This window comes from Bubalus bubalis, chromosome 8 (assembly GCF_019923935.1).
Source record: "Bubalus bubalis isolate 160015118507 breed Murrah chromosome 8, NDDB_SH_1, whole genome shotgun sequence".
Lineage (NCBI taxonomy): Eukaryota > Metazoa > Chordata > Mammalia > Artiodactyla > Bovidae > Bubalus > Bubalus bubalis.
In genome coordinates, this window is record NC_059164.1 from 8233715 (window position 1) to 8251258 (window position 17544).

Consider the following 17544-nt stretch of genomic DNA (forward strand, 5'->3'; position numbering starts at 1 on the left):
GTCATGTCCAACTCTTTGCAACCCCATGAACTGTAGCCCACCAGGCTTCTCTGTCCATGGGATTCTCCAGGCAAGAACACTGGAGTGGGTTGCCATTGCCTTCTCCGAAAGGCTAGTATAGTTACAGACAAAAGTTAACCCTGGGTCAGGACGATCCCCTGCAGAAGGGAATTGCTACCCATTCCAGTGTTCTTGGGGCTTCTCTGGTGGCTCAGATGGTAAAGAATCTGCCTGCAATGCAAGAGACCAGGGTTTGATCCCTGGGTCAGGAAGATCCCTTGGAGAAGGGAATGGCTACCCACTCCAGTATTCTTGCCTGGAGAATTCACTGAACAGAGGAGCTTGGTGGTCTGCAGTCCCTGGGAGTCCCAAAGAGTCATACACTGCTGAGTGACTAACAACCAATTTTTTTAAAACGAGACCACTCTATTTGATTTCAGACTGAACTTAAATGTTTAAATTCAATGACATCTCTTATTTTCTGGGGAAGGTAGAAAATTATAATAAATAAAATCAAAGCAGAAATTGGGGGTAAATAGCTAAGCTCTGAAATCCAAAGCAAGAATTTAGCGTTTTCCTTTTTCTGGCACACTTTTTGGCAGTTTGTAATACTCTTGGTCAGTGCTAGGGTTTTCAAAAACTCGATTCATTCACAGCCTTCTCAGGGCTCTACAGCACTTTCTGTATTTTTCCACCAGATAGAGTTTACTGCGAGGGCGACCATATGTTGAGTAAGGGTTAGATCTGAAAGAAAGACCCAGCAGTGCAGATTAGTATACTGGCTTTGGGGTTCTTCATCTTGTTCATGTTAAGGCTGGACTTTCCCTGTTGTCTTAGTATCTAGTAAGGGCACTGAAAGTGTTGGCGAGAATAAAGGAAGAATAGTCTCTATAGCAATAGAGTTCAGAATTAAAGGAAGAGAAATACAGAAACAGGTAAGGTGTCCTTAAGAAATTTAAAGTAATCCAGTAATCCCTTTACAAACTGAGTAATGTATAGCTTGGTGTATGCGTATGTATGTATGTATATATATATATATATAATTTATATGTATGTGTATATATATACACATGAAGAAAAATGAGATGAAAGGGTAGCCACTCAGTCATGTCCAACTCTTTGCGACCCCATGGACTGTAGCCCACCAGGCTCCTCTGTCCGTGGGATTCTCCAGGCAAGAATACTAGAGTGGGTTGCCATTCCCTTCTCCAGGGGATTTTCCCAACCCAGGGATTGAACCCAGGTCTCCCACATTGCAGGCAGATTCTTTACCATCTGAGCCACCAGGGAAGCTCATATATACTTACATACATATGTACAATAAATTTTTGGCATTATATATAATAACATGGATGTGAGAGTTGGACTGTAAAGAAGGCTGAGCACCGAAGAATTGATGCTTTTGAACTGTGGTGTTGGAGAAGACTCTTGAGAGTCCCTTGGACTGCAAGGAGATCCAACCAGTCCATTCTGAAGGAGATCAGCCCTGGGATTTCTTTGGAAGGAATGATGCTGAAGCTGAAACTCCAGTACTTTGGCCACCTCATGCGAAGAGTTGACTCATTGGAAAAGACCCTGATGCTGGGAGGGATTGGGGGCAAGAGGAGAAGGGGACGACAGAGGATGAGATGTCTGGATGGCATCACTGACTCGATGGACATGAGTCTGAGTGAACTCTGGGAGTTGGTGATGGACAGGGAGGCCTGGCGTGCTGTGATTCATGGGGTCACAAAGAGTCAGACACGACTGAGCGACTGATCTGATCTGATCTGATATGATAATAACATGGGTTTCCCTTGGTGACTCAGATGGTAAAGACTCTGATTGCAATGCAGGAGACCCTGGGTCGGGAAGATCCCCTAGAGAGGGGAATGGCAACCCACTCCAGTATTCTGAGGAGCCTGGAGGGCTACAGTCCATGGAGTCGCAAAGAGTCGGACATGACTGAGTCTAATCCAATAATCCCTTTACAAACTGAGTAACATATAGCTTGGTGTATGTGTGTGTATATATACATTATTTGTATGTGTTCACATATACAAACACATATATATATATATATATATACAGTAAATCTTTGGCATGACAGATAATGGACACTAAAGAGTCAGAAATCTCGACACTTTCCATTTTGTAAGTGTAGCCTTTGATGATCTGGGTCAAATAAAATTGTATGTGTGAAAGCACTTCATAGACCATAGAGCTCTCTGTATATATCACTATCATTATAGCATTTTAACAGTCACGTAAGCTGACCCTTATGGGAATGAGGGTCTTCCAAGGCGATTGTATCATTAAGCAGTTTAACAAGAGTAGATGGATGAGAATTGAACAATTTTCTGTGCACAACAAAACTCAACCTATTCATAGAAACTCATATAAAAATGTTATCTGTTTACCTTTGAAGGGAGGACTCATTATTATTGTTATTATTATTATTTTAACCAGCTGTGCATTGACAAGGAAAGTCCCAGCGTTAAACAACTCTGTCTTCATGATAGAACCTTGCCTCTCTAATTTCATTGCACAACCCAGCACCTGGACTTGAGATTCACAGCCCAGACCTAAATCTTGCCTTATATGAGTGTTTATTGTCTTCCAAGAGTTTATTCCAGTGTAAGGGATTCCCTTCATCTTCTGCTTGACCAGTTACTAACCCCTCTTTGCAAAATGAATAAAACCTGTTTGCTTTTCTTTTTAGTAACTCATTTTGTGAAAGTTTTATGACCACGGTCTTCCCTCTAAGTCAGAACTTTGATATGAAGGTGATTAAATGAGCATTTGGCTCATTTAATAGATGAGAAAGTGCTGTTTCTGACAGTTCTGGTCGGTACAGCTGAGGAAACAGTCAGCCTTGTCTTTGTGGGTGGGTGGGCTTCTTCACAAATCATTTTCAAGAGCTCAGTTGCGGTCTATTCCAGTGGCCAGCGCCCATGTTGGCATCACTGCGGCAGAGATAAGATGTGCACTGCCCAATGCATGGACCCAGGTCCTCTGACTTTGCTCTGTGACAGGAGTGGCCGTGAGTAAAGCATGAGTATGGACCCTCCCGATCATCCCCTCCAGGTCACTCTATCTCCAGCTCTGTGAGACCGAGCATACTCCTATGCTTCAGACATCAGCCCGCAGAGTACACCGTTCTTTTCCATCACAGAATGCAAGTGAGGAATATTCTAGAACTTTCTCTTCTTTTTCCATTGCCTTTTAAGCCGTTTTATGGAAATAGGTATCTCCACTGAACACCTTAATATGCATCTTGAACTTGCTACACCTTTACTCTTTATGTCCCGCTTTCATGAGCTAAAAATGTTAATAAATCCCAGTCAGGATTTTTATAGAGATATTTAGAAGTCAGCTCTTAGGAACAAAATGTAACTTGTTTTAGTTGTTGTACAAGCCAATCATCAGTTTTAGAGGGAGTCACTTGAAACTACAATGTGGAAAAAAAGAAAACAACAAACAAATGGAAACCCTTGCTGTCCCAGTTTATAAAGTGACTTTAAAAACACAAGGATGAATTTCCTTCCCACTTAAAAAACAGTTATTTCTGAAGTGTGTTTACTTTGAAGATGTTCCGTGAGCACCAGAACCTGGCCTTAACATGTTTTCACCCCAAAATGATTGTTTATTTTTTAAATTCATGTGTCTCAGGTAAGGTAAAACCTCTGTAAGTATGAAAATGAATACAGTCAGTTCTCAAGGAAACACTCAGTTGTTCAACACATACTGTGTCCCCACACTGTACCAGGAACTCGCAATATAAGAAGTGGTCCTCTTTTCCTTGCCATCACCCAATTCTTCCTCTTTTTTGCACCATTGTTTTCATCCTCTACTTTCTTGGTTTTTTTTTTGACCACAGCAAGCAGCATGTGGGATGTAAAGTTCCCCTCCCAGGGACTGAACCTGTGCCCTCTGCAGTGGAAGCATGGAGTCTTAACCACTGGACCGCCAGGGTGGTCCCCATCCTGTACTTTCAATTTTCTCTACCCAGTGATAACCATCTTCTTTAGTGTGACAAAGGGCTTTGGATTTGTTTTACTCTTTATTTTCAAGATGGCTTAGAAACCTGGGTGAACTTGTAAAGCAGTTCGTTGACAGACTGGGTGAAGGGAAGTGAGAGGCCCTGCTTGGACCGTTGTCCGGACGTTAGAGGAGAAAGTTGTGGGGGATGCGCGGCGGCCAGCCAGCACAGCTGTACGCATGCTCCCTGCCTCCCAGCCACACTCAGGTTCTTCCGAGGTCAGAGGACACCTGATGTGAGAGCCCCGCAGCCCTTAACGACCGTCTGTTCCATCTGCCTCATTTCTAAGGTGGAAAAAACTGCACAAGGGATGAAGAAAATATCCTGCTCTCTAGTCATATTTTTTTGCTACTCATGTTATATCCTTGCACATTTTTTTCTACCTCAGGTAAAGTGTGTGAGTGTGTGTGTGTGTGTGTGTTGCATAGGTAGGGACTCGGAAAAGGATGCAAGTTTGTTATGATTTAAACAGCAGAATGCTGTTATTTTCAACTATATTAAAAGCATTTGTCTGAAAGTCAATCATAAGACTCTCTCCACACACACACACAAAAACCTCTGAATTCAGTAGATATTGTTTTTCTTCATTGTCACACAGATTTATAATTTTGAAATTCCTTAAGATTTTTCCCAGAGAGTTTCCACAAACAACAAACACATCTTTTACTTAAAAAAAAGAAAAGAATATATGGGACTTCCTTGGTGATCCAGTGTTAAGACCCTGCACTTCCACTGCAGGGGGCAGGGGTTCGCTCCCTGGCTGCAGAGCTCAGATCCCACATGCCACCTGGTGTGACCAATAAATAAATGAGAAATAAACATGACAGTTTCTGTCACATGTACCCTTCCTGATTTTTGTGACCCTCCAGGAACTTGGAGCTGGTTGAGCTCACCCTGTGGGCTGACAGGCGTAGTTCCAACAGCCTAAGGCAGACCCCCACTCAGTGACCTGGGATCCAGCACTGAACTCTATAGCTGGGGAGACTCACCATTAGCAGTTGAATCTCCCCATTTGCTGGGACATCCCTAGAGGCATCAGGGCTCTCCTCGGACACAGAAGTCCCAATGTCAGTCACTCACTGTAGCCAGCCTCCACCCATGATACCTAAATATTCCTTGTGACAAACCTGTAACACTTCATCTCTCCAAACTGCTTCCTTCGCTGAATTTCCTTGACAGATTCCCCTGACCCTACCCTCTCACATCTCTAGATGCCCTGATCTCTGTCCCCCCTTGATCAAAACGTAGAGCCATTTGAAAAATATCCTCTGGTGCCCCTTTCTTAACCTCTCCTACCTCCAGGTTTAGACAATCTCTGATTACTTTTCTGTTTCTATAATTTTGCCTTTTTCAGAATGTCATCTAAAGAAAATCATTTGTATGTAGCCTTCGGCTTCTTCCACTTAGGAAAATGTGCTTGAAAGTCATCTATAAAGTTGAGTGGTGGGGCTTCCCTAGTGGCTCAGTGGGAAAGAACCTGCCTACCAAAGCAGGAGACACAGGTTCGATCCCTGATCCAGGAAGATCCCACGTGCTGCAGAGCAACTAAGCCTCTGTGCCACAACTATTAAACCTGTGCTCTAGAGCCTGGGAGTCACAGCTACGGACCCCCTGTGGCACAGCTACTGAAGCCTGCGAGCCCTGGAGCCTGTGCATGGCAACGAGAGAGGCCACCTCAATGAGAAGTCCCCGCTTGCCATACTAGAGGAAAAGTCAGTGCAGCATCAAAGACCCAGCACAGCAATAAATAAATTTTAAAATTATTTTTTTTAAGCTGCATGTAGAAGGAACATTAGCCTGAAACAACTTCACTTAAGCTAGTTTTCAAGGCTTAATAGAGGTGACCTAAAAGAATTAATTAAAAAAAAAGAGGTGAAATAGCAATACCAATTTTTGACTATTCCAAGGAGAAATGCCTAAAAAGTGCAAGTGTAGATGATTTTATAGTAGCTACTTAGATCATAGAGTATGAGTGGGGAGTAGGAAAGTCTGTTCTACTACCACTAAAAATCACCTAAATGCAAGATAAAATACAAGCACATCCATTCAAATGTGTACCCATAACTGAACCAAGAAGACATTACGTGAAATCTCCAGGGGCCAAGAATGGAAAACACAGAGTGATAAGTAAGGGCTACAGTTGGAGCTGCCCTGGAGGTGTTCCTAAAACAGGACCATGGAGCCATCTGGGGGTCAGGAAACAAGACTTTGGGCCTGAGAAAGTTGGAATGGTATAGGAGTTGAGATTCCCCACAGAGAGTCAAGGCCTTCAAAGCACTTCAGTCAGTAATGGGCTAGCTTAAAAAAAAAAAAAAAAAATCTACTTCCAGCAAAGAGAGACTGCAAGGACCGTTGTTTTTGTTGGCCATGGCTCTGACTAGGGATGAAAAAGACTCCCCTGAGAATCCTACACATTTAGGTTTGAGTTTACATAACTCACTTGGTCTTGCAAGCCAGCAGAAAGAACTTGGAGTTCGTAGATGTTGAGAGAGCTCCAGGGCTCCTGGCAGAAGCATAAGAAAATCCATATAAAGAAACATATTCTCAACCCAGACACCTCAGGAGCCCCACGGATTATCAAAGCCAAGCATGAGCCCCAAATCCAGAATTATAAAACATGAAAAAGTCATCGTGAGTGACGCTCAGTAGCAAAAGCAACAAAACTGGACTCCTCCATCTCACCCAGAACTTCAGGTATTAGAAATTATCATAGAACAAAACTATATTTAAAATATGCTTCTCTGTCCATGGGATTCTCCAGACAAGAATACTGGAGTGGTTGCCATTCCCTTCTCCAGGGGATCTTCTCAATCCAGGGTTCGAACCTGGGTCTCCTGCACTGAAGGCGATTCTTTACCATCTGAGCCACCATGGAAGCCCAAAAAAGTAAAAGATCACATTAAAAACTTGAACAGGAAACCATTTAAGTTGAAAATGCAAATTTGTCAGAGATTTAAAGAATTTATAAGAACAAAATGACTAGGTAAAACAGCATATTAGATGGCCCTGATTAGAGTTAGTTGAGCTGGAAGATGGCTCTGAAGTCATTACCCAGAATGGAGAACAGAGGGACTAACAGATGGAAAATATGAAAGAGTAACTGAAGACATGGAAAATTTAATAAGATGGCATTACATTGGTGTTATTAATACAAAATGAGGGAAGAGAGAATTGAACTAAGGCAATATTCAGAAAGTAATGACTGAGATCTTCTTCCAGAATTGATGAAAGACATGCAACCTCAAATTCAGGAAACACTGTGAATACCAAGCAGGTTAAATCAAAAGAAGCCCATACATCACACCTACAGAACTCTGAGCAGGAAGAGAAGAGCTAACAGGCATCGAGAGAAGCCTGTTTAATGGTATCTTCTGAGTTAAGGGAAAATGCTTTAAACCTAGAATTATATCACCGGGCAACCATTACCCTGTATGAAAACAAAACAGAGAATTTGCCACCAACCTCCGAGGTTAAAGCATCTGCTCGCAATGTGGGAGACCTGGGTTCAATCCCTGGGTTGGGAAGATTCCCTGGAGATGGAAATGGCAACCCACTCCAGTATTCTTGCCTGGAGAATCCCATGGGCGGAGGAGCCTGGTGGGCTACAGTCCACGGGGTCGCAAAGAGTTGGACACAACTGAGTGACTTCACTTCTTTAGTTATAGTACTTGTAAAGTTTGTATTTCAGATACAAAAAAGTTACCTGGAAAGGAATGCCTAAAACGTGCAAGGAAAGCTGATTAAATAAATGATAAACACAGGTAAACTTTAATAATAATAAAGAAAATAGTGTTTAATGTGTGTCCTTGTGTAGAAAGCAGAAATAAAATATTAGACAGTATAACATGAAAGAGGGGACCAGTGTCATCAATATTCAAGTGTTTCTATTTTTTGTCATTGTTGTTTGGCAGGAGGGTAAAGAGAAGGTGTCACTTTGAACTTCAAGTATTTAGAAAGTTAAGGAGCCCCACACACTTGGAGAACCAAAGGTGGAGGTATATAATGTGGAAGCTTTTATGATGCGCTTGATGGTATTAAAAACACTAAGCTAGCTTACCCTAAAGAGAACTCCGCTGGCTGTAGATTGGGCAATCCTGTGATGTTCTTGGTCACATATTTGTTTTCCGGAGTGCAGTGGAGATTCTTGCTAGGAACACAGCATGACCTGTAAACAGACAAGTGAACTATAGAAATTCATTACTGTGTCACCAAGAAGATCCATCAGAGGGCTTAACTAGGACCCAGGAGGATTGACTTAAAACCAGGAGAGCAGGTTACAAGAGCTCTGGCCTAAGAAAGAGAAAAGCAAATACTATGTATTAACACACATATATGGAATCTAGACACCACTGTGCTGATAAATCCATTTGCAGGGCAGGAACAGAGACACTGACTCAGGAAGCGGACTTGTCACAGCGGCGCAAAGACGGGGTGGGACGAATTGAGAGAGCATGTTCCACCCTCTCCTCCCTCGCTGTGACCACCAGTCCGTTCTCATGTCAGTGTCTCTATTCCTGCCCTGCCAGGGCAGGTAGACATAAGAGACACAGGTTTGATCCCTGAGTCGGGAAGCTCCCCTGGAGGAGGGCATGGCAACCCACTCCAGGATTCTTGCCTGGAGAATCCCATGGACAGAGGAGCCTAGCTGGCTATGGTCTATAGGACTGCGAAGAGTCGGACACAACTGCAGTGACTTAAGCATGCACACATACATACAGCTAGTGGAAAGTTGCTGTATAGCACAGGGAACTCAGCCTGGTGCTCTGGGATGACCTAGAGGGGCGGGATGGGGTGGGAGGTTCAAGAGGAAGGAGACATATGTATACCTATGGCTGATTCATGTTGATGTAAGGCAGAAACCAACACAACATTGTAAAGCAAGTATCCTCCAATTATAAATATATAAGTTGTTTTAAAATTAAAAAAAAAAAAGAGTTCTGACCTAGGTGAGCTAAACTTAAGGAGCTTCCTTTCTGTTGCCTCATTACTGGATTACAGATTTGCTAGGGCTCGCCAGGAAGATCGTTTCACTTCCCATTACTCCCAGCCTCATACACAAAACACTGAGAGTTTCAAATTTAGTGTATTGAAGTGGGTGTTCATTTCCTTATATCATCCTTTGCATCACTTCTGTGTTCTATATGCAAAATTTTTATTTTCATATAATCCCATTGAGTATTTTTTTAACCTAAATTAATGTGGCTCAAATGGAGAGACCACCTCTTGTGAAGACATACACAGGACAATCCAACTAGTGTGCCTTTAACAAATGCATCAGTTCAGTTCAGTTCAGTCACTCAGTCGTGTCCGACTCTCTGCAACCCCATGAACCACAGCACGCCAGGCCTCCCTGTCCATCACCAACTCCCGGAGTTTACCCAAACTCATGTCCATTGAGTCGGTGATGCCATCCAGCCATCTCATCCTCTGTAGTCCCCTTCTCCTCCACCCCCAATCCTTCCCAGCATCAGGGTCTTTTCCAATGAGTCAACTCTTCGCGTGAGGTGGCCAAACTACTGGAGTTTCAGCTTTAGCATCATTCCTTCCAATGAACACCCAGGACTGATCTCCTTTAGGATGGACTGGTTGGATCTCCTTGCAGTCCAAGGGCCTCTCAAGAGTCTTCTCCAACACCACAGTTCAAAAGCATCAATTCTTCGGCACTCAGCTTTCTTCACAGTCCAACTCTCACATCCGTACATGACTACTGGAAAAACCATAGCATTGACTAGACGGACCTTAGTTGGTAAAGTAGTGTCTTTGCTTTTTAATATGCTATCTAGGTTGGTCATAACTTTCCTTCCAAGGAGTAGGCATCTTTTAATTTCTTGGCTGCAATCAACATCTGCAGTGATTTTGGAGCCCCCAAAAATAAAGTCTGACACTGTTTCCACTGTTTCCCCATCTATTTCCCATGAAGTGATGGGACCAGATGCCATGATCTTAGTTTTCTGAATGTTGAGCTTTAAGCCAACTTTTTCACTCTCTTCTTTCACTTTCATCAAGAGGCTTTTTAGTTCTTCCTCACTTTCTGCCATAAGGGTGGTGTCCTCTGCATATCTGAGGTTATTGATATTTCTCCCAGCAATCTTGATTCCAGCTTGTGCTTCCTCCAGCCCAGCGTTTCTCATGATGTACTCTGCATAGAAGTTAAATAAGCAGGGTGACAATATACAGCCTTGATGTACTCCTTTTCCCATTTGGAACCAGTCTGTTGTTCCATGTCCAGTTCTAACTGTTGCTTCCTGACCTGCATACAGGTTTCTCAAGAGGCAGGTCAGGTGGTCTGGTATTCCCATCTCTTTCAATGCGTAGAGGAACAAATGCATAGAGGAACTTAAAAAGTGTGGTGTTAGCACACGGTAAGAATATGTGAAGCAGCTTACAATACTGCTTTTGTGGAGAAAAGTCATCAGGTTTTTGGTTGGCTGAAGAATGGTGATGCCCTGCCATCTAGCTGGACTGTGGATGACTGATTGTGTCTTGTAAAATGAAGTTTCCTGGGACTTCCCCCGCGGTCCAGTGGTTAAGACTCTGTGCTTCCAATGCAGGGTGCAAGGGTTCAGTCCTCGGTCAGGGAAATAAGATCCCACACGCTGTGTGGTGTGGCCAAAAAGAATGAAGTTTCCTAAAGAATTATCAGTGTGTTACAGGTCTGGGCAGAACTCTAACGTTTGTTGTCTTAGCATAAATTGAAAGTGTATTAGCTGCTCAGTCGTGTCCGACTCTTTGCAGCTCCATGGACTGTAGCCCACCAGGTCCTCTGTCCATGGGACTTCCAAGACAAGAATATTGGAGTGGGTTACCATGCCCTCCTCCAGGGGATCTTCCCAATCCAGGCATCAAACCCAGCTCTCCCACATTGCAGGCAGATTCTTTACTGTCTGAGCCACCAGGGAAGCCCCATTAATTGAAAGCAGAGTGGAATATGAAGATGCAGTAAAATTTCTGAAAAAAAGTGGAACCAAGATTTTTAAAAACAAGCACCTTTTGTATATGGGGAAGCATTGTTCTAAAATCCAGCTGCACTTCATGGATACTAGCCGTCTTAGACCCTACTGTTGTAGTCAGTAAGGCTAGACTCTTCTATGTCTAGACTCTTCTGTGTCTTAATTTCCTTGGAACTGGAACCTTGGACTGGATGCAATTTATTGTATGTGTTAGCCAACATGTAGATGTGGTGTGCCGGGGTCCAACCCTGGCTGATCCAGGGTATTCGAAGGAGAGACGGCATAGGCAACCTATTTATTTATTTATTTATTCAGAGATATAAAGAGTAATACAATGAGGATAGCTCAGTAGGAAAATTCAGTGGAGAAAAGAGGCTGAGTAGCTTGGTTTACGCGGGAGACCAATAAAACTTCAAGACAAGAAGTTTGCACCACTTACCTAGGCCGCAGGCGTCCTTCCGTTCTCCCGAAGGAGAGGAGACACTGAGGCCTCCCCGGTCGGATCTTAGAAGCCCAGGCATAATTAGCAAGCATGGCGGGTTCCGCGTTCCAGATGGAGACTCAGCCAGAATTTGAGAAAGAGAGCGACATGGGGAGACCAAGTTTCTGTGAACAAGGCCTGCACTTTATTTTCCAAAGTAGTTTTTATACCTTAAGTTGTGCATAGAGGATAATGGGGGAAGGGGTGGAGTCATGCAAGGACAGCAGTTCCTGGTCCTAATCGAAGCCAGGCTTTCAAACTTATCATATGCAAAAGTTCAGGTGAATTACATCATCTTCTGGCCAGGAGGCCTGTTAACATTTTAAGAAACTTATTTTTCTCTAAAGATGATTATTCTAAAGTCAGGCACCAGCCTCCAAAAAAGCACTGGACAAAGCTGCATTCCTATAGGGCAAAGGTGAGGTGGGCTCAATCAAGAAAAGAATTAACTCAAGGGTCCAAGCTTACAAACATTGAGGCTACTACTTAACAATTCTATACACCCATTATATCAATCAATACACTGCCAAGGACACAGTAGGTAAGGAGTATGGAGACTTAGCAGCAAACATTGGCTCAATAAGTGAAAAACTCTTCACCAATACAATTTCTAATCAATCTTTTAACTACTCAAAAGAATCTGTGTTTAGACAGTTTAGAACATCTCCTGCCTCTCACAGTTGGGAGGCTCTGAACAATCACATGTGGCCAGAAAAACCTATTCAGGCAGGCTAGAGGACTTCCAAAGGAGTTTGTAGGTTGAAACACTGTCACACCCAGGAATTATTAACTGGAGCTGTAAGCTAACTCTTTTTTCAGAGAGAGGTAGTGGGGGACAGCCCCCCGTAAAGTCAGAGGTGTAGGTGAAAGCACAAAGCAGAAAGTAGGCAGACTCTGGTTTTGGGGGTAGATGCTCGAGAATTTCCAGGGGGACTCCTGAGGCTCGATTCCGCCTTTGCGTATGCCGAGCCTCCTTACTCATGACCTTTGTCATGGGCGGAGTTCCTGCTCCCGGCAGTGATAGAATTCCAGTTGAGCTATTCCAGATCCTGAAAGATGATGCTGTGGAAAGTGCTGCACTCAATATGCAATATGCACTCAATATGCAATATGCCGGCTCCTGGCAGTGGTGAATGATAAGTCTAATGAAGCTTTCACACGAGCGCTGATAAGCATTTTTATCAGGCCTCAAGCTTAGCAGAATTGCAGCCTCTGTGTTTGGATTACAGTCAACATGTTTGGAAACTTAGCAAAAAAATATTGCTATTCAGCATTTAAAGATGCTTATCATTTTGATCAATTGACCTTCCCGAAACCATGCAGTATTGGGTTATAAGTCTTCAAATCTATTCCCAGTCCAGAATCTTATCAATACATAAGAATTTTAGAGAGACTAGGTGCTGAAATACCCAGCACGATACTTGTATGTTTTTAATATCGTGCAGATTTAAAATCCCAGGAACTGTCCTCTGTGGTTTATCCCTTCGGTCATTTCAGACATTGGTAGGAGGGCCTGTATGACTACTTGCCTGCTCTTTTATGTCTGTATCTGCCATATTTAAAACAGTATACATAAGATTTGTATAACCACAGATTTTGTTGGCCTTTGATCAAATTTTATGTTGATTTTTTAATTTGTTCTTGTCTGGTTGCTAAGTCCTGTCTGACTCAGCGACCCATGCCAGAAGCATGCCAGGCTCTCCTGTCCTTTACTAAATCCAGGAGTGTGCTCAAATTCATGTCCTTTGAGTCAGTAATGCTGTCTAACCATCTCATCTTCTGTCTGCCCCCTTCTCCTTTTGCCTTCAATCTTTCCCATCATCAGGATTTTAATGTCTTTCTATAAATTTCATTTCATGTTGTTATGAAAAGCTCCATTTTTAAAATCACAAATCTCTGGTTGTAAAGTTCATGTAAAGTCCACATTGTACAGAAGTACATATTTTAATGTCTCCAGACAAAAATGTCTTAAAATTAATTTAATGTTTACACTTCAGGGTGCAACTTAAAAGAGAAGGCCTGAAAACAGACTGGGAGTGAGCTGTTAAGTATTTTTGGCAAAACACTGTGTTTGTCTCATGTAGGACATATGGAATATGCCCCTTAGTTTAGCCAATATTTTTTTAAAGGTAGACATGATCTGTTGTTTTAGCTAAAATAATTCTAAATCAAAATTTCTGAAAATCCTTTAATTTTTTCCAGTATTTATTGGAAATTGTTTACCTACAGTTGTTGTCAGAGACTGTAAACTTTTTTGCTTCTTTCTGTCTTTCTTACAAAAGGAGAAATTTGTTTCTGTTGACAAATTGAGCAGACGTCTAACATTTTATATTCCTGTTGAGGTGTATAACTTAATATTTGTACACTTGATATTTTGTCTGATTATGTAATTGGTAAAATGGTGCTATATATGGATGTTAGTTCAATCATATATATACTCTCTGGGTTATATGATTATAGTTCTTTGGAAAAATACTTTGTCGCAATACAAATTATGAAACTTACTGCTCGACTCTAAACATTGAAATAAATATATTGAAATGAGAAAAGTAAAGGAAAGAGTAACAAGTAAACACATGGAAATGGAATGTATAACTTCTAAAATAGAAGATGGAAAATGTTGAATTTTAAAACTCAATCCAAAGAAGATAGGGAAAGAGGGAAAACATAAAAGCAGGACAAAATAGGAGGCAAGATTAAAATGGTAGCAGTAATTCCAAATATATCAGTAAAGTAATCATGACATATAAATGGACTAAATTTTCTCCTTAGAAGACAGGGATTATGAAATGTTTATGAGAGACACCTTAAAATTACTGGTGTGAAATAAAAGAGGGTGACAAAAGGTATACCAGGCAAATACTAAACAAACAAAAAAGCTGAGGTCATTACATTAATGAGAAAAAAAGAATGTTAGCTCAGAAAATTTTATTAAAGATAAACAAGGTCATCACAGAAGGATTAAAAACTGAATATACCAGGAAGAGATAACAGTGCTAGAGAGCTAAGCTTTTAATTATCTAACTTTACCATATATAAAACAAAATTTGGCTCCCATCACAGTGGGTGACCGAAAACAGCCACAGTCATTCTAACATCCTGATCAAGTTAACTAATTGCTTGGGATAAAACTTCCAAATAAGACATCCCAGAAGTATCATATCTCAGACTATTTAAATGGACTCAAAAAGGGGTTCTGGTAATGATGAAGACTGTGATGTGGTAAGTCCATGTGGAGAGTTGGAGTGGACATGGTCATTTGTTTGTTTCTGGCTGTGCTGGGTCAGGCTTTTCTCTAGCTGCAGCGAGCAGGGGCGGCTCATAGTTGCGGGGCCTGGGCCTTTCATTGCGGTGGCGTCTCCTGTGCAGAGCACCAACTCCTGGGCACGTGGCTTTCAGTAGTTGTGGCTCGTGGGCTCCGTAGTTGCAGCTTCTGGGCCCTAGAGCACAGTAGTCGTGGCACACCGGCTTAGCTGCTCCGTGGCACGTGAAGTCTTCCTGGTCCAGGGATCCAACCCACGTCTCCTGCGTTGGCAGGAGGATTCTTTACCACTGAGCCACACAAGCCCAAAAAGTGGTTCCTAAAATACAAGATAGCAAACTCTCCAAATTAAAATTTTATCAGATCAGATCAGATCAGTCGCTCAGTCATGTCCGACTCTTTGCAACCCCATGAATCGCAGCACGCCAGGCCTCCCTGTGCATCACCAACTCCCAGAGTTCACTCAGACTCACGTCCATGGAGTCAGTGATGCCATCCAGCCATCTCATCCTCTGTAGTCCCCTTCTCCTCCTGCCCCCAATCCCTCCCAGCATCAGAGTCTTTTCCAATGAGTCAACTCTTCGCATGAGGTGGCCAAAGTACTGGAGTTTCAGCTTTAGCATCATTCCTTCCAAAGAAATCCCAGGGCTGATCTCCTTCAGAATGGACTGGTTGGATCTCCTTGCAGTCCAAGGGCCTCTCAAGAGTCTTCTCCAACACCACAGTTCAAAAGCATCAATTCTTCGGCGCTCAGCCTTCTTCACAGTCCAATTCTCACATCCATACATGACCACAGGAAAAACCATAGCCTTGACTAGACGAATAATTCAAATGTTTGTGCATAAACTGAATAGCATAAATACACATTTTATTGTTTTATTGACTTTATTAACAAGTTTGGTCTATTTGGGGAAAGGGAAATGTCTTCATGGTTAATTACCTATATTCAGGTGTATATACATTAAATCTAGATATTTATCATAAATATTACCAATTTATCATACTTAAATATTATTTATGCATTTACATTAAATCTAGATACTTATCATTCTTCAAAAGAGTGAAAGCACACTGCAAGGATGATTCATGGCCTGTTGAGGCTGGAAGGACTGCAGGCGTAATGTGGTTCATCTCGCTTGTAACAGAGTCAGGCCAAAACTCATATCTACTCTCAGTCTGGCTCTGGTGTTGTATTTTATCAAAACTGTATAAAATTGATACCAATATGTTATTCACTGTGATTACACATAAACTATACATTCAATATAATTGAAGTTTTTACCATGAAGTCTACCTATCTCAAAGTTTGCATTTGATGTTTAGCAACATGTTAATGAAAATGTTTTACTAGCGAAATAGTCTTAGTAAGAGGAAAGAATGACTTGGATGGTCCTGGACCCTATTAAAAGAAAGAGAAAAAGCACAGAGAATTTTAAGAACGCCTCCTTTTCCTTTAGACAGGTTTCTCTTTGCCAGGTAGAAATTTAAAACCAATACGCTGATCAGTTTTTTAAAAACATCCCTTGCAATAGCCAAACACTGAACCCCCATCAGTGAGACCTGTACCTACAAAGATTTAGAGAGAAGGTCGCTTAGACTAGATCTTTGGATACTGTAATATTTTTCTTTGCTCTCCTCCTTTTCTCTTTTTCTTCCCAAACTCATGAGCTCTTTTCCTCTTCCTCACCCCTAACCCATCCTCCCCCCCAACACACACCATTAATAATTTTAAATCAGCCCTTAAGAGATGCTTGAGGAGGGGGAGGGAGAGAATTTTTGGTCATTGAGGAAAAATGTTTATTGGTTAATTGCATTTTTTGAAGTGTCAGGGCTTTTGAAAGAATACCCACTAGCAGATGCAGCTTTTCTTCACATTCTTTTGGCTGTCTCAGAGCCACTGACTTAACTGCATCTTACTGCACAAACTCTGGAATCTGTGGATAAAAGCCTTTCGAAACTTTCTGAGAGTTTTGGTACGTACAAACCACTTTAGAGTCAACTATTTCTAGATGGATTGGAATCCTTTCAACCTGCTAACTGGGCAACTTATTACCTTCTCTGACTTTCACTTAGCTCCCCCTGATATCAAGATGGAAACAGAGTTATCTTGCCAAATAATAAATATGAGAGTTTGTGAAAAGTGCGTAAGAATGTGCTTGACACATGTTCAGCTACTCGTAAATGGTAGTCACTCTTAGGAAGAGTTTAACCATCATCTTTAGGTTAACTCTCTGGGTTTGATTGCTCTGCGAGGTGAAAAAGAGATTCCATGAAAAACAAGGCTGGGCTGTACAGTGTGGTCTGCTACTCATTTGAAAGTTGTACCACATGGAAAATTTTACTCTTCTGTTTTTTTGGTAATCTTGAAACACGTATTTTCTATCTACTGTTGTTTTAAAGGTCACCTTGAATTGATTCAGTCCCATATGGTTTAAGCTCATCCCCTTTGTTAACCTGCACATTAATATTACAATTGTTAATATTTGAAAGGGCATTTATTCCAATAATTTTTCATTCAATGTAAGAAAATGTAAATCCTTCGAGGAAAAGTAACTTTAGTAACTAGAGAATTTAATAGAAGATTTAATTCTCCTGGTTATTTTATATTAATTTCCTTGTAAATATATCCAGATGTGTATGCAGTACATATACTCTCTGAGCAAATTGTGGCTACTATTTGATAAATTATGTTCTGAAATTTTCTACCTGGGGACCTAATTCTATATTGAAAACATCAACCCTCAGCTCATAGTAGAAATATGTTAGATCAATGAGGATACTAAGAGTAAAACCTGGTTTAGAGTAACAGATACTTTAAGAACTACTGTGA

General features: G+C 41.6%; 1 protein-coding gene across 7 annotated transcripts in view; it reads left to right on the forward strand.

Annotated features, from left to right (window-relative positions):
• Positions 1-17544, forward strand: part of CDK14 (cyclin dependent kinase 14) — a 662006-nt gene that overhangs the window by 532231 nt on the left and 112231 nt on the right. The window lies entirely within an intron of this gene.